This window comes from Fukomys damarensis, unplaced genomic scaffold, assembly GCF_012274545.1.
Source record: "Fukomys damarensis isolate Sample0158 unplaced genomic scaffold, DMR_v1.0_HiC HiC_scaffold_9, whole genome shotgun sequence".
NCBI classification, from domain to species: Eukaryota; Metazoa; Chordata; class Mammalia; order Rodentia; family Bathyergidae; genus Fukomys; species Fukomys damarensis.
In genome coordinates, this window is record NW_022900921.1 from 19,871,142 (window position 1) to 19,891,397 (window position 20,256).

The following is a 20,256-nucleotide window of genomic DNA, read 5'->3' on the forward strand; positions in this document are numbered from 1 at the left end:
CAGTGTGTGGGCCCATGCTCACTTGGAACCGGGGATGGAAGCCTTTCCTTCCACTTCCTAGCATCTTGTGGTTTGCCTGCATTCTTCAACATTACTGGACTGCAGCTGCTTCACTCCAGTCTGTGCCTGCATCAGCACAGCCCTCCCTGCTGTGCCACTTTTCATCTTCACATGGCTGCCCGCTACTGAGGACCCATTCTGCTCCAACATAACCTGACCTTAGCCTGGTACATCTGCAATCATCCCATTTCCAAATCAGCTCCCAGTCTGAGGTACTCAAGGTGAGGATATCAACATGTCTTTTGGGGACACAATTCAACCCATAGAATCATGTGATGATGTAGTCACAAGTTCCAGGATTGAGGCAGTGGAAGTCTCTAGAAATCATTATTACGCTTGCCCCACTTGCCTGCAAGTCCTCACTGAGATGAGAAGATAAGAGGAAAAGGGTGCAAAGTAAGGGGAACAGAGACTACCCTGACTCCCAAGCTCAAGGTACTAACATCGTGATGTCCATTAATGCAAAAATAGAGCTAAACTGCAAGGACAGAAAAAACACAGCTAGACAGGGTTGTCAGAGGGGCGTTAGTCCTCCGAGATAGGGAATAGAGCTGGAGAGACAGAAGAAAAAGGAGGAAATTAAATCCCTGACAACATATGGTCAAATTTCATCCCAACTGAGCTTTCATTTAAGGTGTCTGAATCCGTTCTTGGAAGTGTCTTTTCCCCTCCTGTTCGGCGAAGTTTGCTCCATATTGAATTGCTTTTCTCCTCTCCACCCCCACGAACCACCAGCTCCCTTCAGCTGGCACTGGCCTCATATGCTGCTGATATTTGAAGCTGATGGCTAAGTCTCACTTTCCCAGCAAAATCTTTTGTTCCCTTGTATTGATTCACTAATTGTCTACCTAATCCTTGCTCTCCATCCCTCCCTTACAACAAAAACAGTAACCGAAATTAAAGGCAAAAGAGCAGGACATCTCCAGCCGTCCTACTCTCCCTGAGAGAGAAAATCTATGTACTACTGAGAAAGATAGTCTGTTCTCTAATTTTTTCCCCCAAAAGAAAACTAACTCCAAATTTGTATTTCATGAAAAGATTGCATTTCCTTAATCTGGAGGGAATTAATTGTTACAAAATAGACTTTCCTGTTGATTTAGTTTATTTGTTCTAGGTATAATTCACACAGTACCACTGTATACAGGGAGGAAAGGTTGGTTGAGATTCTGACACATGTGCCCTTGCCCAGTCTGTGCCACCATCTAATCTACCTATTTCAGGTAAATTGCTTTCTCCTTGGGCCTATCTCCTTCTGGACAAAATGGGGATTTAAAAAGTACTGCACCTGTTTGTCTAATCTATATCTATGTGTCTATCTACATAAACATATATAGATAGATGACAGATATTTGTAATAAAGATTAAAGAAGCCAATGACATATATTTAGCACTCGGTATGTGTCAAACACTGTTCTAGACTCTTTCCAGGCGTGATTCATGATGTGTGTCTTGTCACTTAGCAGAGGGTCTGGCACATAATAAACAGTCAATGAATGGTCACTATTTTTGCAATAACATGGCTTACTTTATGGGATCTACCACAGAAAGCAAACTACCCTTATTGTCCTTTCCATCCAGCCTTGGAAGCAGCTCAGAATACCCCGAGAGACCTGCTGTTTCTCTGGGGGGTTGTTTTGCCCATTATTGTACTACGTTTTTGTTCAGCAAGTCAGAGCCAAAGGACTTGGTTGGTGAAAAATTTACATCAGATCAGTGAGAGTCAGCAATCTTCATCTCCCCCACTGTTCGGCTCTGCACCTTTGCCACCAGGTCAGGGAAATCATCAGTCCTGGGGAGCAACTACAAAGCTGTTTCCAGGGCCAATTTCCTGCTGAACTGTGTGTTACACTCTTAGCAACATTCCAAAAATTATACTCACTTCAAAGGCAGCTTTGATCTGGCCCCCTCCCCTCCGTCTCTCCCAGTCTTTGCCGAGGAGCACATCTCCAGGAGTACAGTTCACCTTGAAAGCCTGAGACGCCTGTGAGCCAAGCTCGCTCTTCCTGAGAGGGAGGGAGGCCCCAGAACCAGAGGAGAAAAAAAAAGAAAAAAGAAAAGAAAATCTGTGGGAGGCCTCACTTATTCTCAGTAGCCCAATGCCCTTGACTTGGCGGCTTAGCGCCTTCTGAGGGTGAACATACCCACCAGCCCGGGCTCGGCCATCCACGGAGTAGCAACAGTAGCTGCTGATTTTAGCATTTTCAGCTTTGCCTTCCTTGTGGGTGTTGTCACTTAAAAAGGAGTCACACTGGGTTTCTCACGGGGACCCACATTCAGATGTGAGGAGGGGCAGGGAGGAAAAGATTATTTCCCTGGAGGTACCAGTTTCTGGTCCTGTGAAGCTGCCAAGCCTCGTATGAACCTGACCAATCCTCAGAAAAGAGGAATTCTCATGGGAGCTGATTTATCCTTTCTTCCGCTCCCCTCTCCTCACTCCTCAATTGTGATCTGGAGACTGAGGTAAATCAGCTAAGGGACTGGCTCACTGCATTAACTTGCCTGTGGGGTCCAGGATAATTTGCAAATCCCAACGCTAGGCCAAGAAACAGTTTTCTCAGGAGCCAATGGTCAGGGAAAGAGGCCATTTGGTGCCTATGCTCCATCCACCGATGAGGTCCTGCTGCCTTTGGGGGACGTCAGGCCCGAGCTGAATAAACTCAGTAATTTTGTGTCATTGGCTTCAGTTGTGCATGTGGAACCCTAGGGTAACCCTAGGCAGAGGATGTTTTTTTTATACAAAACTTACAAAGTTTAAGTAACTTATTTCCAACCCAGATAAGACAGGGGGGAGAAGGGTGTGTTACAACACCCTGGAGAAGGATGGCCATGTGCTTGCTGTGACCTTCAGAAACCCACTTTACCTGTCTGATCTTAGGTTTCTTATCCATAAAATAGGGTTTTGAAGTGAGGATAAATAATAATGAAATCCACAGAAAGCATTTCTCCCTGTAAATGATACCATTCTTGCCCCACAAGTTCATAGTTCATCTGGAGTGACAGGTGACAAAGGAAGAGGTCGCAATGAAGTATCTGGTTCGTGGCTGTCTCCCTGTGCCTTGCGAGGTGCTTGGAGTTTCTCGGGGACTCCATAGGAGTTGGGTGTAGTTGAGCTGACTTGAAGGATAAATAGTATTTCTGTGTGTTCAGCAAAGTGCCCATAAGGGAACCTTGTGAGAAATTATACGGAATCTTTTTGTAACCACCCAACTATATCACTGAGGTTATTGGTGCTGTTATTGTTATTCTCTGTAGAGGACAACACAGCAACAACCACCATTTATTGATAGTTGATGTGTAGTACAGGACTTAGCAGAAAGTTAGGGCTCAGTGAAGGTTAAACCTGGTGAAAAGAGCTGCTGCTGCCTTGTGAGATATTGATTTCTATGTACATTTTTTACACTGCCTCTATGAGATAAAGAAAAATTTATGTATTTATATTTCTACCTGATGAAATCACAATAGTTAAGCTAAATGAGTAGAAGCAGGCATAGTTCTTAGAAAGGAGCTCTGAGATGCATGTTGAGCATGCACAAGGCGTCTCACAGATGTGGCCAGCTCCCCAGGACCCGCTGTGTCATGCTGGCCATGCTGGTCGTTAATAACCACCCTGACACTTGAAGCCATCAGGAAGGAGATGCTGCCCTAGTCGGGGAGAACAGTGGGACATGCTACCACCTGCACGCCTCCCCATAAGCACTGCCTGCTGCATTAGCAAGTGGCAGCTATTTTATTAGACAGAGCCACAGCTGAGCCCACAGTTTGATTTTTGTCGCCATAAAGGCAGGAATAGAATTGACACTAGAGTAATTAGGAATGAATTCTCAGATCTTGATTTATCAAGCACACTGCCTGGGCAAGGAGGCATGAGCTGTGAGGCAGTGCTTTGGAAGCTGAGATAGTGACCTTGTACGATGACCTTGCTCTTAATCTTTGTATCAGTGAGACCAGTAAGCATCGGCCAGAACCTCCTGTTGACTGACAGTAGCAGAAGTTTGGATTTGGGGGTGGGTTTTTTTTTTTTTCTTTTCTTCTTTTTGTGTTTTTTTAAAATACCCTTTAGGTACTCAGAAGGAAAGGGAGCAGGAAAATGGAGCCAAAATGGGAAGCAAAGTTACCACAGGAACAAAATGTTCTTCCAAGCAGCTTGAAATGAGCATAATTTTGGAGAATTTCTGCAATCGTGGGTTAATTCATAATTGAGTTTGCTGAGCAATCAACAATGTGTTGCTTGTATTTTCATATGCTGGGAACATATGACTGCGTGCGCGCACGCGTGTGTGTATTATAATGCTCCAGTACTTTGATACTTCACTAATGTGCAATCTCTATTTCTTGCTTTTGTCTGGGGGCCTCTCATATTACATTTAGATTGTATCCTTTATCATCCTAAATTGACATTTATGCTTTTACTTCTATTGTTTCCCTAGCTTCTCCCTGGTATGGATCAACAATTTGTTTTAATCTGTGTCACTTCTCTTATCTCCCTCGACACAGAGGAGCAGTCATTTTGCACAGCCATCTGCCTACAGAGGTTGTGCTGCGAAGAGTGTGGTGGGGTCCCTCGCCCGCTCCCCACTGTCTAAAGTGCTGGCTAATGTTAATTGCTTTTCCAGTTAGTTTATAAGAATGCAGAAACCGCTGAATGCAGCTTGACTGGTTTTGATGAAAGTAATGGAATGCTAGTGCCCATGAATAAATAAATCTGATTTACATAGAAGACTATTGTGGTGGTGGATAGGAAGCTGCCGAATGCAAGCAAATTATAGTTTAAGGATACATTATTCCTGGCTTTTATTGTAAGTGAAGGAAGAAGGCTCAAGTTTCCTTGGGTTCCCAGAGAGGGAAGCAGAGAGATGATCCTTTGCCCTGACAGAAAAATGCTGTTAGTCTGAAACTTAAGCAGGAGCGTAAATTTTGCTTGGAAAGAAGCTGTTTCTGGGTCTCATTTCCTAAAATCCCCTAATAGACAGCCTGGATAATAGCAAGTGGAGAAGAACTGATGAGAAGTATAGTAAACTGAACATGCTCAAGCACCTATTAAAGTACCCTGGCAATAGATCTGACAAAGACTCTTAAGAAAGAGATGTGATCACAACCACTTATTGGGTTTATTTGTGTTTCCTAAATTCCCCTAAGATCGTAGCTACTCGAGATGAAATTAATGAAGACATGCTTTCTTTCTGGGCTGAAACAAGGTGCATATGCAATAGCTCTCTGCTAGATGAGTCGGCTGACCTCAGCTTACTGTGGAATGGAAAAGGTGGGAGCATTTCCCCCACCAGCAAAGCAGTGGAAGGAAGACGTAATGCAAGAGGAATCCCATTAGAGCGTCTGCACTTCAGATGTGTCCATGGGAAGGGAAAAAAGATGGAAGAAGGATATTAACAATTCAAGTAGACACCTAGACTAAACAACAAGCAAAAATGCTATTTTAGAAGTGACCCTATTGGTGGGTTCTTGTGAATGAATGAGATTTGAACACTACCAAAATTCAATCACTCAAAAATTATTTGCTGTGGGATGAGCACTTTTGTAAGTGTCAAGGGTACAGCTAGGAACAAAGTGTAGCCCAGCTTTGAGGGCCCTTACATTCTCACACCCAGCCCATGAAAGTTCTATGCTTTAAGGAGACGAATATTAGAGACATCTTGAAACTTGAATTCGTAACTTAAGTAGATAAAATTTCCAGATAAAAGGAACAGTTTCTTTTTTTTAAGTGTCATTCACAATATGATTCCATAAAATAAGAAAATACTCCAAAGAGAGCCCAGGTATGAGTTAAAATTTAAGTAAAAATTACCTCCAATAAAAACAAATGAACAGTTGTCATATTTTGTCCATTCCAAGGTCTTTGGTCTAAAAATGCATTTAAAATCAGGTTATTATTTACTATCACTCATGCTTATCTTTCAAGCATTTCTTAATCACTTCTAAGGCCCTGATGATGTAATGATAGGGTATAGATTAAATATGAAATTACTGCAGACAAGCACTTAAAGATTTATGGACTGAGGCTTGGGATTTATATCAAAGAAAGCATCTAGGAAAATATATGATTTCACCATAATATTAAAAATTACTGACAGGGTCTTCAACTTATCCAATTGGTGGTGTCCTGATGATAAGCCACAGTAAGCAAAAAGAGAAATTGTGTGATAAATTATGGAGCAGACATTGAAAAATATATTTATTACATTTCGATGTGCAAAGATTCCAACTCACTATTCACAGAATAAATAGAATTTATTTTTTAATGCCCACTTCAGTTCCAAATGCCTTAGTCTTGGAAGGCAAGTTAATATTCACTTAACTCCATTCAACAGACAGGGAAACAATATAATTACAATGAAACTTCTTGCTCTAAAACGTAGTTTCCTGGTCAGTCTGAAGGATAAGCACAAGATAAAAATGTTATAATCTACATGTCTTTCTTCTCTCCAAAATTGTCTAGATTCTTAGTCCTCAAAGTGTGGTTCATAGACCAGCAGGTGAGCAGTCTCATGCAGCTTTTGAGAAATGCAGACTCCCTGAATTAAACTGAGTTGTAACAGATTCCCAGGTGGAGGGAGATGCTTGCTTAACATGGGGAGGGAAGTTCTTAGCATATCTCAGAGATTTTGCTAAATGAGAGACATGATAAAAATACAGTATTGAGTAATAAAAATAGTGGCTAATGATTAGTGAGCAATTATGAACAGGAACCTTGTATCAAGGTTATGTGATCTCAAATAATCTTCCCAAAGTCAAGCCTGCAGGAAAAGTTATCTTTTTCCTACTTCACAAATAAAAAATTTGCAGATTGAGAGAACTGAAGAATTTTCCTTTGCTATCAAAGCTTCTAAGTAGCAGAGTCAGGATGAGCACTCACATCTGTATGATTTTTCCACCATGAAGAAAAGTGCCAGAAGTCTTAGGGTCAGCCATATTGGAGGGAAATGATGAAACACTGAAAAAAGAAATAAGTCCTGAAGTAGGGAAAATGAAAAGAAATATCAGCACAGTGTTAATTTAGCTTCTTGTAGAGTGTACCTCACATTGAGGTCCGCTTGGAAATCTGTAGTCATCCTTTCCTCCTTTCGCAGCCCGTATCCAGTTCACCTCTGAGTATTGTTACATCCTCACTTGAGCATCATCTGACTGTGTCCCTGGCTTGTAAACCCACTGGAGTGTCCTAGTTTAAAACTCATCAACAGCCTGTGCATCTAGAGCAACAACCTGCCACTTAGTTTCTCTAGCTCCAGCCTCTCTCTCTTTTTGTCCACCCAGCATGCTGCTTTCAGTCATTACTACCTCCATCTAGCTATTCTTTCTCTACCTGCCTGACAGAGGCTAAAATAGAGGGGGAAATACAGCCTACCCTGCCCGCACAAGAATGACAAGTCCATGGAGAGTCCTCATAGTCTGCCTGGTCTACCATTCTGATCCCATCTCCTCCTTTCAGTGCCTGTCCACAACCCTCGGCTGCCATCCACTTCTCATCAGTCTCACCCTGTCCGTGGTCCAGGATGGTCGTTCTGCATTAATTGCCTGGCAAACCCCTCCCATTCTTTGGTAGCCAGACCCGCTCTGCCCTCCTCGCCGAAGGTGCTCATGCACCTTGGCCAGAGTTCTCACTCCTTTCCCTCAGGCCATTTTGGTGTCATTCAGCGCTTGTGGGCTGCCCTCCTCTAGACAGGATTTGTATTTCTGCTGCGTCCTTGGAACTACAGCAACAACAACGGACAAGGAGACTACAGAATGGCTTACAGGTACAAAGCCCAAACCTTAAGGCCTGTTGTTAGATTTCGGACATTTCCTGTAGTTTCTTCCCATGGACTCTCCCTCTCTTTAACCAAAGCTGTGTGAAGACTGTGATGTTCACAGCCTTTAATTTATGGTGAGGGACACCACCTGGTCTACCAGCCGCCTCCTCACCCACAGCCTTGTTCGCATCCGAATAGAGATAGAATTAATTGTTGCATAAACAATTTAAATTACCTATATGATCTTTGAATGAGTTCGGGTGACTTCAGACCAGAATTACATCCCAAGGGGGTATGTTGTCTGATTTTATTTGAGCATGGAGTTCCAGTGATATGCTGGGCTGCATGATAAATGACTTCCACCTGTATTAGTTTGTTTCTGTCTCACACTAGCCTTGTAAAATAAGTGTTGCAGCTTCCATGTCATAGATGAGGAAATCAGAGCCAGGGTGTGTTGGCTATCCTGCCTGTATCACCCGCTCCCATAGCGCAGAGTGGGGAAGTTGTGAGCTCACTTTGGCAGGAAGCCCAGCATTTTTCACTCTGCTGAGCTGCCTCACCCATAATTCTTTTTCTTTGCACACTATCATCTTTCCATCAGACTTTCTCAGGGTGTTCGTGTACCTACATAAAGAGACAAGGTGTGACTGTAAAGTGAAAAGATGCCAGGGGAAAAAAAGCATGCAAAAAAGTGGGTTTCAATGCTTTACAGTCGTGCCATGGTGTGAGCACGCCCTTACATTCATATGTGTGACCAGTTTTGAGTACTGATGAAGAGTAGCCAAGTCCCAAGTCTCCTTGTTTCTGTTTTCTTATCTCCTTCATGCACCATATGGAGGAAAGGATGCTTCATTTTAGCTCGGAAATCTGCCTGTAACACCTCCTCACATCAACACTGTAGTCACATCTTTGTCTTCGTACATACTCCTTTACAGGTGTCCAGAATCAGGTGCAGATCTTGGCTCCCCTGCTCAGTGAGCTGGACACGGATGACAGGCTAGGCGCTCTCAATGGGGCCGGCCTCTGTGTCATGGGGGCCAGCTCTGATCTCTTTCTGTCCGTGGGTACTTGCCAGGAACCATGCAGACAAGGCAATAGGATGCCCATTGATGGGCCAGACGTTGTTTTTCTCAACAGGCGCGTGCAGAGTAGGCAAGAATCTCCAACTGGCTCAGTCTGACCTGTCAGCCAATTCTTCTCTCTCCTGGCAATAGTTTAAAAATGGTCAAATATTTGGAGTTCATGACATAGGTTAACACTTCTTTCAACTCAAGGCGACAAAAGCATGGAGAAAGTATTCATCAGAACCGAAGGGACTCCATGGCAATGGATATATCAAAAACAAATGCAACTTATTTCTAGCACTATCTATCAAAGAGAAGTCAGAGGACTAGCTGCATTAGAAGGACCCAGAGAGCCTGAGATTGTGTGTTTTGTTTGACATTGCCAGCTAGATGCAAAGCTAAGGCTTTACCTGAGATGTGACTCACAGTACATTCCATGCTGAATTACAAAATGTGTCTCCACCATACCTTCCACTCTGCCTTAGGTAGACAGAAATAAAGTGCTTAGGTATCATTTCACAGCCAAAATTAACAGCTAAAATTAAAAAGACAACGTCAAACACTGATGGGGGTGGGGGCCTGCATACACTGGTGTGGGAGTGATGTTTAACTACAAAGTAAAATCCAAAACTATTTCCCAAATCAGAAAATTGTCTGGCATTTTCTTATACAGTTAAATGTATGCCCCCAAACCCCTTTCTAAGTATTGATGCAAAAGAAGAAAAATATGCGTGTAAAGGTGGATTTATGCCTGAATATTAATGGCAGCTTTGATTCTTTAAAATTTCAAACTGGAAACTAAGTGTCTATCCACAATTGAATATCGAACGCTTTTATTCAACTGTGCAAAAGGACAAGCTACCAAGAAGAGCTCAAGAGTGCAGATCAACCTCACAAATATTATGCTGAGGCAGTCAGACACAAAATAGTACTTGCTTATCATTCCATTTATATGAGTTCAGAACATGAAATCAGTTTATGATAAGAGGTTATAAATGTGGCCTCTAGGGGCTGGCAATGTCTGAAAAGGAAAATAAATGAGAGGGAGAGAGAGAGACTAACAGAGATAGATAGAATAGATAGATAGATAGATAGATAGATAGATAGATAGATAGATAGATAGATAGATGATAGATAGATAGAATCAAAGCTTTTTAAATTGAATGTGTATTTACATATGCAAATTTCACCTCAGCTTTTCCAGAGGAGAATGGGAGAAAGGCCAGTGCTGATATAAAAAGAATACCATGAAGGACCTTCCTGGTGATAGAAATACTGTTTCTTGACTGTGTCAGTGTCACTGTCTGCACTGTGACACTGAATATGTTTGTACAAAATATTGCCACTAGGGGAAATTGGACAAACAGTATTTGGCATTGTTCTGCATTATTTCTCACAACTACGTGTGAACCTACAATTATCTCCAAAAGTTAATTAAAATGAAACAATATAAAACTTAGCATAAACAGCTTGAGATTTGAATTTTGTCTCCTTGTATGCAGCCCATTGTGTTTGGGTGTGTGCATATGTGTGCATGAATACATACAGCATTGTTATGGGAGAGAGAGAAAAAGAGAAGATTTTTAAGTGTTTTTCAATTTGCTTTGATTTTTGTTTTGATTTCTCTGCAGATGTCTTCTGGGCTCGTGACTAAACATCCATCCCTTCACTAGGGCTGAGTTTCTCAGTTTAAGACTTAAAATTTCTCTGCTACTCTCCACTCGCCAGTATTCTATAATTCCAAAGTCATTGTGTGATATAAGGACGCCTTTCTTGAATATTATACTATTCCCCAGACTCTTGGAATGAATAGTGCTCTGATCATCTTTGCTGCTGAGTCGGGAGAGATGTCAGCCACATGTGATTTTGCACATCTACCAGGTAATGCAGTGGTGCTAATGTAGTCTCCTGGATGCAAGGACACCAGCTGGGTTTATGTCACTCCCTTGGTGGCCCTAAGTGCATAAATCAATCCTTATTTCTATGCCGATCCATACAGGAGGCTTCCTTGTGTGTGCTGCGCATAGGGAGGGAGAACATGGGGCATCCCTGACCAAATGGTGTGCATTTGAAGAAAGTAAGCATTATTGGAACATAGTTGGGGGTGCTCTTTTTTAATTTAAATTCCTTTGGAAAGCTACTTTAGTTTGGCTAGAAATAAAAATAAAGGGATTCATCAGCCAGAGTGAAGTTAGTGGCGGTCAAGACCAAAACCAGACTCCTGCCTTGGCTTGCCTGGGGCTGCAGGATGCTGTCCTTGCTCTCCACTGTCAGCCTGTCTCCTGGGCACTTGGTCATCCTGCCTTAGCTCTATATCTGCTACAATAGCAAGGCTGATGCTTCGAATTACCAATGCCAATATCTTAGGATAGCTGACACCCGATGATGTCCACAAGTTTGGTCCTCTGGTTTATTCCATTTAGCAAAAAGGAAAAAAAACAGTCAATCACAGGTCTTCCTCCTCATCCTCCTCTCCTCTTCCTCCTTTTTCTTCTCTAGAGTAGGGAGTCACAGTAAACATCTCGAGTCAAATATGGAAACTTAGCCTTCTTGATTTTTATTGGTCCTAGCATCATCTGTTCATCCTCTCCCAGACCTCATAAGTACCAATGTTCCTATCTCATTCTTACTCTGATCTCAAAACCTACTCCTTCCTCCCACTCCCTCAGGCCCCTGAGTTTTGACAGAAGCCTGGATGATAATGGAATGAATCAGATAATGTGAAGCTTTAGCCCACTTGAAGATATTACTTCCTCTAGGCCCCTAACAGATATTTTTAGTATAATCCCGGGTACCGTGATAGAGCTGTGGGAGAGAGATTGTTTTAGGCAGATAGATAGAGCTTTCCTATTCCCGTATTGCATCCAGTAGAAACCGTGACACGTTAAACTGTTTAGTGACTGCTGAAGATGGGTCAGTACGACTGAGTCATCCTCTGGCAAATGACATACCAGATTATTCATCTGAAGAATATGTGGAGAAGGGCAAGGTTGTTCTTAGACTTTTCAAAGAGCATTTGTGAAATGCTGCTTGGGCGATATTAGAGCCCACCTTGCTTGGCCATGAAGTTGCTCTACTCTCAAAAATTCTGAATCCATGCAAAAGTCATATAGGTTTTCAAAATGGTATCATCCTGAGAAGATCCTCCCAGAATATGCTGCACAGTCCTCCTTCTTTCCACTTACCAAATTTTGTCGAAGTTTATCTGTTTCTCCCACTAGGCTTCTGACTGCTTAAAAATCAGGGAACTCTATCTTAGTAGGCTTAACAGTGAGCTCAGGGCCAGGCACAAAAATCGATGTTCAATAAATGTCTTGAATTTATCAAGTATTATTTCTGGCTCATTTTCAGAAAACAGTGCCTATTAGAATAGATTGTCAAACAAGTCATAACCTGGACCTGAAGGAGTTTAAGTGATGTTCTTCAGAGATCTTATTTCAGATCCTTTTGAATCCTTGCAAGGCAGAGTGGATTCTATTCAAGGTCAGCCACTGACCACAAGCAGGAACAGAGAGTAGAGGAAGATTTATGAAACTTGTCTTTATGACTCAGGGCTATGTTTTCATGCAAGAGAAGAGTATATGTTTTCATGCAAGAGAAGAGGATATTGTCCCTTGGATATGAGCACAAGTTGAGAAGTTCAGCTCTGTCTCCCTGCCTTCTATCCTCTCATGCACCAGTTCTCAAGATGACACTGTTATCTCACCGGAAAATACAGCCCAAAGCGTTACAGATGTCTGGTACAAGCGGAACCCATATTAATGGTTATTGCCTAAAGAAGAGGCATACTCACATCTCTCTGTTGTGCTCTCGGGAAATAGCAGTTTTTACTTGCTTCCAGAGAACACCAGAGACATAAAAAGATCAATCGAGTTTGGCCTATCTCAGATAAGGGGGCTTTTTCAAAGCTCATTTAAGGGGCAGACATGACATGACCCAAGCCACATTCCTACGGACACAGATTTCTTCACAATTGGTTTGTCCTGAGGAGTGCCTATGGATGCTTACCTGCAAACATCTCAATCTGTTGTAAGAACAAATAAGTTTAAAAACATTGTATGAAGAAGAAGAAAAAAAAGAGGAAGTTTTTTTGGGAAGTGGGGCCGCATAGACTACAAACTCCCTCCAAAAAAACACTTAATTTTCAATGTCTATTGACATTTGACTCATAATTTCATTTGAATTATCTGAGCTTTTTTAAATTTACTTTTTTTGATGATTAGTCAGTTTCTGGTAGTGAATGGATTGTTCCTAGAGAAGAAAGAGACTTTTTCTTTAAAGAATGCATGACTTCTTTTCAAGGTGCTATTAATTAAACCTAACTGGAAATTCATTAAATGTCATTGTAAATGACCCAAAACGAGTTACTCTTTTTGCTGCGATAGAAAATGGCCATTGCATAATGCTGATAGCTTTGTCAGTGTCCACTTTGGCTGAATAGACTTGTTTGCCTTTGATTTCTATAAAAAGTGGAGGATGGCAAAGTAACTGCAAAACCGTTCTGACTATGCTTTATGCTGTGTGCTGTGAAAATACAAAAACGTGTTCTGTCCCTTGGAAAGCATCACCATTTGCAATCATCCCAGGTTTCCTGCTATGGAGATTATCAACAGGAAGAGGAACTTTTAAATTGCTTGCTTTCGATGAAACTGAATATGTTATCCATGAAACAGCTCTAGGAAAATAAATTCAGGCCTGGTTCCTGCTATGCAAACAGATATATATACAGTATCTCCCTGAATCAGCTTTTTCTCATCTGAAATGGAGCTACTGTACTTTATTATGATGTCAGAGATTGAACTGGGGTGAGAATTCATTTCTAATAATTAAGATCATATCGGTTTGGGAAACCTAATTCCTAACAGAAGATGAAAGTTTTCTTTTGGTGTAGCTCCAGCATGCCTATAAATTGGGCCACCGAGTGGCCATAACGGTATTAGGATATGTTTGAAACTCCTCACTACAGAACTGTGTAGATTATACCAGAAGGGAGAGCCCCCCCAATCCTGTAAGCCCATTTTTTTAAAAAATGAGACATCTCTTGCATTGGGCAGGTGGTACCTCGTATGGTCCCAGGGTAGGGGAATGAGTTTCTTGCTTTTAAAAGCAATTGATTTTGTAGAGAAACCTGTCAAGAGCATTAGTTTTCAAAATGATTCCTCCACAAGTGTTGGGAAAGAATATGTACCCCTAATTGCTCCAGAAATAGGCGGATTATTAAACTTTAGTTAGACAGTGGATGGAAGATTTTTGAGCCCTTCTGCCTTTTTACCTGATTGCAGATTAATAGCTGTTTTGAAGCCGGGGTTACCTTTGGTTCTGGAGAGATGAGATCTGCATCCCTTCACTGTTATGTATAGGCCATCAGCTTCTGTGTTCTTAGCTCAAATTCTGAATGTTCTAAAGATAGCAGTGTGACATTTCTGTTTCAATAAAGCCCAAATAGTCAGCAAGACATAAAACATCTGAGAAGGAAAAGATTCATTTGCTGACTTTACCATCGTCCATATTGAGCTGCCTGGGTGCACAGGTGTGAGACCAGGTTGATGGCCTGGGGGCAGGGAGTCACTGGGCACTGCTCAGCGGTGCGTTCAGTGGATGCAGAGCCCCGTGCCCCTTGTAATTCTGTCCGTATTCGAACATCTCCATCCGAAATAGATTGATTGGTCGTAGATGTAATGTGGAATCTAAGGAAGGAAATTTTGTCCTTTCCTTGCTTTATGGGTTTTTCTCCACCTCTCTGTTTCCTCGATGAGCTAAGGTGAATATATCTGATTTAGAGAATGCCTGTATTTTATTCAAGGTGTCCGTCCAGTGGGAGGAGCCAGAAACATGATGAATATGTATTGAACCTACCAGCTATGCCTGTTTCTGTTTGTTTCATCTTTCATTCATTCAAACATGTATATACATAGAATAGACATATATGTGACATAAGATGGAAGTGATCTTTGGTGAATTTATAATGAGACAGCTTATATAACTTCTTCCTCCAAAAAGCCTCTGTTGACCACTAGGCTAAGGGCAGAAGATTCCTTTTGTAAATGTTTTAGGCTTCACTTTGTCAGTTACCTGTTGTTTATCTTTTTCATAACCCTTCAAAAACATACCAAGCATTCTAAGCTTAGGGGTGGAATATGGTCCGTGGCCCACAGGTTGCTCACCAGCAAGGCAAGCCAATTTACCCTGATCATACTCGCCACCCATAGTAGCCTCTGTGTTGTCTCAAAAAGAGTGGAATTTCAAAGTGCTAGAAGAAGCGTTCCTCACTGCCCTGGCTGACACACTAGCAAATGCCCATTCTCCAAATATGAAGTGACGTCCACTTCCAGCTTTGTAATCCAGAGGAGCACACAAGGTCATGTGTGGAAACCAGTTCAGTAACAATTCAGAACACAGTGCGTGTTCTGGATAGGCACTTGGCAACTAGAGTTTTCTGGACCCTAACCACAAGTTGAGAAATTAATTTTTAAAATTCCCTCTTTAGATCTCTAAATAGCTTTTCAAAAACCCTGTGTGTGTGTGTGTGTGTGTGTGTGCGTGTGTGTGCATGCGTGCGCGTGCGAGCTTCATTAGGTGTCTGTCTAGGGTCTTGTTTGCTCTCAATTAATGTGATTTCTAGCAAATTTAATATTCTTTTTAAAAGGCATTTCAGAGATGGGCAACAAAAAGGGACAGCAGTATGTGATGGCACAGAAAAGGAGGCTCGGGATTCACAGCCTGACCTCAAGGAAGGAGACAACATAAATCACAAGGAGATACATAGCTATATGACTGCACAGTACAATTATGTTTGCTCTTAATAAGTTTTCAGTCATCAATTAAATGTTGAATTATGCTCATTATGCCCTCTTTAAAAATGCAGCCAAATTTAGCTTCCAATTTTGAATTAATATATCCGCACAGCACAGTTAAAATAAAAATATCAAGCACCCGCAGGCAGTGAGTTTAGATATGTGGCAAGTCCAGCATTTGGACCATTTCATTTATGAATAAGGTGTGATAAAAGACACATTCGTGACCTGGGGCCGTCACAAAGAGCAAGAGCTATAGGATCACATGGCCTAGGCTGGTTCTTACTTCCCAGCTGTGTCTCTTGAAGTAAGTTATTTAACCTTTCTAAGCCTCAATCTCACTATCTGTACAATGGCTACTTCCCCTTCCCCTACCAGTGAGATCACTGTGATGATTAAGTACAATTTTCTATATAAAGTTCTTAAAAGAATTTATCAGGTAGCGAGTGCTCAAAGACAATTAGCTATTACTATTGTAATTATTACCATCAGTGTTGTTAGAGTGAATATGAGGACACTTGCAAAATGCTAAAAAAAAAAAAAAAGTACTATGTAAAAGTATAAATATAACGAAGACATCCAAGATTGTATTTTGTGAGAGTGATTCTTGCTCCAGAATTGTCCAACCAATTCTAGAAATCAGTTTAAACTAGGATTTCTTCCCCCAGCATACATATTACCCCTGGACTACTTTCTTTGGTCAAGTTGAGAAAAATTGTTTTCCAGAAGAATTAAATCTGCTCACATCATATTACATCAGATTCTACCATTAACTCCCAAATGTTTTGAATTTCCAGCACCCTATGACATTAATTGCTTTATTCCTAAACTATAGGAGAACGGGTGTATGGAAATGGGGTGGAACAATTACACTGTCACTAAGAAAACAAGGCCCCACCACCACCTCTAGAAGGGGAAAGATTCTAATTTGCTCTCTTGAAATTTTCTTTAACATGGTTTTGGCTTCAAATCATACCTCCTTTCATGACTAAAATGTAACCTGTTGGGAGTGTAGAAATGTTGCATTGTTGTCACCTTTAAAAGCCAGGACCTGAAAAGGGCTGTTCCCCCTGGAAAACAAGTTCCAGTGACAAGTCCAGCCACTGATGTAACACAGAGAAAGGGCTGCTTCGGAGAAGAAATCGGGACAAGGGAATTTGGTTGGAGCAGTGAGACGTGAGGAGAGCCTCTGGGTATTAACCAGACTGGCAGTGTGATTCCTGGGAGGGAAGGCAAAGATAACACTGCCTGTCTGGCTCCCTGCTTGCCCCAGTCTCTCCAACCTGCCTCCCTTCCTGCAAGCCTTTTCCCTTTTCAGGGCTCGTGTCTCCCTTGCCCCAGAAATTCGGCTCCAGCGCATGAAGCAGCAGCTTCCCAGGGACTGGTATTTGTGCATTCAGCGTCAGCTACAGGAAGTATTGCAACACAGAGGCTTATCTTAATACCCATTCGGCAAGGCTAAGCAGGGCAGCTGACCTTGAGCCATCGAGGTAGGCAAAATGATGGGTTTTACTGACTTTCCAACTGGAGGCAAAGAAAAGGGGTGGAAACAACAAAACTATTGATGGTATTTTAGTTGGGTCCTTAAGAGTGTTTATAGAAGAGGTCGGAACTCCTAAGAGAAAGTGACAGTCAGAGAAAGAACATTCCCAAGAAAGGTAAGAGAAAATAAGACAGACACTGCTCTACAAATTGAAAGAAAAGCAGGAGTGAAGAAGAGCCCTCCTTGTGCTAGATCACTGTGTATTACTTGTCAGTGCCTATAGTACGCTTGCTAGAATTCTCGCGCTTCATGTACTTTTCTCTGGTCCCTTTCCAACGAAAGCTTGCATGAGCCAAAGTCCCTGTTGTGAGCTAAGCACTGTGATTTTTGTGTACATCCCTCTCCTTTCTGCCAGTTTTCACCCCTTCATTTAGAAAACCCCTGGGCTCTGATGGACAGGTCACAGGATGTAGGTCACAGGTGCCCGGCTGTTGGAGGCAGCGATGCTAATTATGCCACACCTGTTTCCCCAGGTTAAGCTGTTGCTATTGGAAACTGTCATCCAACAGTGACTGCCCCCCTCCACCAGCTGTGTAACAGGCTCTTGACTTGGGGTTCAGCCCGTTGTTCAAGGGGATAAAAGGACAGGAAAGAGTAGGAGTGATGAGTGGGAAACATCATCTGTGCACGGTTCCAGGAGGTCTCTAAGGAGAGAACTCAGTTCTGCCAACAGGGGAAGACAGTGGTCAGGAGGAGCTGAGCTTACAAGATGAAAAAGCGTTTGCTAGTCGCTGGCATTCGAGGTATGGAGACTAGAATAGTCCAAGTCATTTCACAGGTCTACATCAATTGCCAGCCGTAGCTAGCCGTCGCTTCAGCATTGCCTACATTCCTAAAGGTGTTTTTCCAAAAAATCCATGGCAGCATGTGGAGCCATACCACTTTGTTTAACACAACGGAGATGATTTTCTCGATTTATCTTAGCTCATGTTCTGCATCTCCAACAGCTATGTGGTGAGCTGTAGTGTCCTTAGGGTTTCTTTCTAAATCATTTTTAAGCTTTTTTCTCTTTTATGATTTACACTTTTCTTCAATTGACCCCTTCTTCTGCTGGAAATTTCCTAAGACAAACAGAAGTTTCTTTGCCTGCATGGCAATTTCTATGCCTGAAAAATTGCCTTGTACGCAGCCAGAAAGTAGAGCAGATCGCAAAGCTCTGTAATTTGTTTCCAATCAACTAATAATCTTATTGTGATGAATAATGTAGCACTGTTAATGTTTCAGCAAGGTTACAGACTGCACTGTCGGTGGAAGGGCTGACATCCCTGGGTGGCAAAGCCATTCTTTCTCCTGTTTCCACAGTATAGTTTCTTAAACAGCTTGTGATGGATACATGAGCTTTCACAAACATTATTCAAATGAATTCAAATACAGAGACAATTAGTAATATGCCAATAGGACTTTTCCACAGATGTTGATTCCAATTTGGGTTTTTTTTTTCTAGCGTGCTTTATTTTTAAGGAGGTGGCAATATGTTGGAGATATTTTCAAGTTTTCAGGTTGATTTTCTCTTTTGTTTTGCGGAGAACAGTCTTGACTTCTCTGCTTGACTTAGCTCTTACTCACATGTGAGTCTTTCCTGCACAGACTCACATTATTCTGCCCTTTTCTTAGCATTTGTCATAGTAGTTTTATTGCCTTATTATATTTTTTTAAATTAGCATACAGTGGGATTGGCTGTACTGTGTACAAGTCTATGAATTTTAACACACGTATAGATTTGTATAACCACCAGAGCTATAGGAACCCCGAACTGTTTAACCAACTCAAAAACCTCCTCTGTGTTACCCTTTAAGTCCCACACTTTCCCAATTCCAGCCTCTCAGTCATCACTGAATGTCACTACAGTTTTGTCTTTTGGAGAATGTCATATAAATGGAATTACATGGTTGCAACCTTTTGAAACTGATTTCTTTCATTCAGCATGGTGCCTCTGAGATGTATCCAAGTGGTTGTATATGTCAGTAGTTCCTTCCTTTTTCAAATTTAAGTAAGCTTTTAAATTCACAAATAAAAATTGTGTGCATTTGTAATATACACTATGAGGTTTTTATATGGATACTTTATAGACAAGCTCAATCAAGCTAATTTGCATAGCCATTGCATCACATACTTTGTATTTTGTGGTGTGAGCATTTATAATTTATTCTTTTAGCAATTTTCAAATTTAGAACACATTGTTATTAGTTGTTGTTACTAGTTGTTCCTTTTATTACTACATAATATTCCATTGTGTGGATTGTTGTACTTTATATATTTGCGTGTGGGTCATCTGGTTGTTTTCAGTTTTTATGAAGAAAGCTGCCATAAATTTTCACGTGCAGGTTTGGGGGTCGATGTAGGTTTTCATCCCTCTGGGGTGAATACTTGGGATTGTGATTATTAGGTGATTGGTAAATGTAACATCAGTGGGAACTTTTCCAGAGTGGCTGTGTCATTTTGCATCCCCACCAGCAACTTAGGAGAATCTTCATCGCGGTATTTTGATTAGCTTTCGCGTCTGTAGAAAGTAAAATGCGTGTTCCCGTCATGAAACCCTCTTTTGTCAAGTGCTGTTCCTGGTTAATTTCATAAGTCATTTATTTTCTTCATTCCCTAATGAAACGGGCCTGAACTTTTCTGTCAGTTAACTCTTTTTTTTTTAAAAGAAGCATGAAGTATGTTTGCTTGCTTCCCTTGGTTCTATTTTGGTATCTTCCTTGGGTCAGACAGCATGTGTTGTAGTTGTCCAGATGTGTAAATGAGAGGTGTCTGTACTGTCCATGGAGTCAGCACGACTTGAGCTTATTGTGCCTGTATATGTGTGGATGGAGAGACTGACTGTCGGAGGAAAAGCAGGTGGGGAGACTCATGCATAGCATTGCCACTTCTCAGATCCATGCCTTACTCCTTTTTATGTGTACAAAGAATCTCCCAAATATCATCTACGTCCTACTACTATCCAGCGGAGACCCCACTCAGCAGTTCAGCCGCCATGGCGGGAATTATGACTCTGAACCTTGCAGAGAAAGCGATTTTGCACATGTATTCTGAGTGCATAATTGAGGACTCCA

General features: G+C 41.7%; 1 protein-coding gene across 10 annotated transcripts in view; it reads left to right on the forward strand.

The window, feature by feature from the left end:
* The window catches only part of Tenm2 (teneurin transmembrane protein 2), a 1,175,298-nt gene that overhangs the window by 871,742 nt on the left and 283,300 nt on the right, over positions 1-20,256 (forward strand). The window lies entirely within an intron of this gene.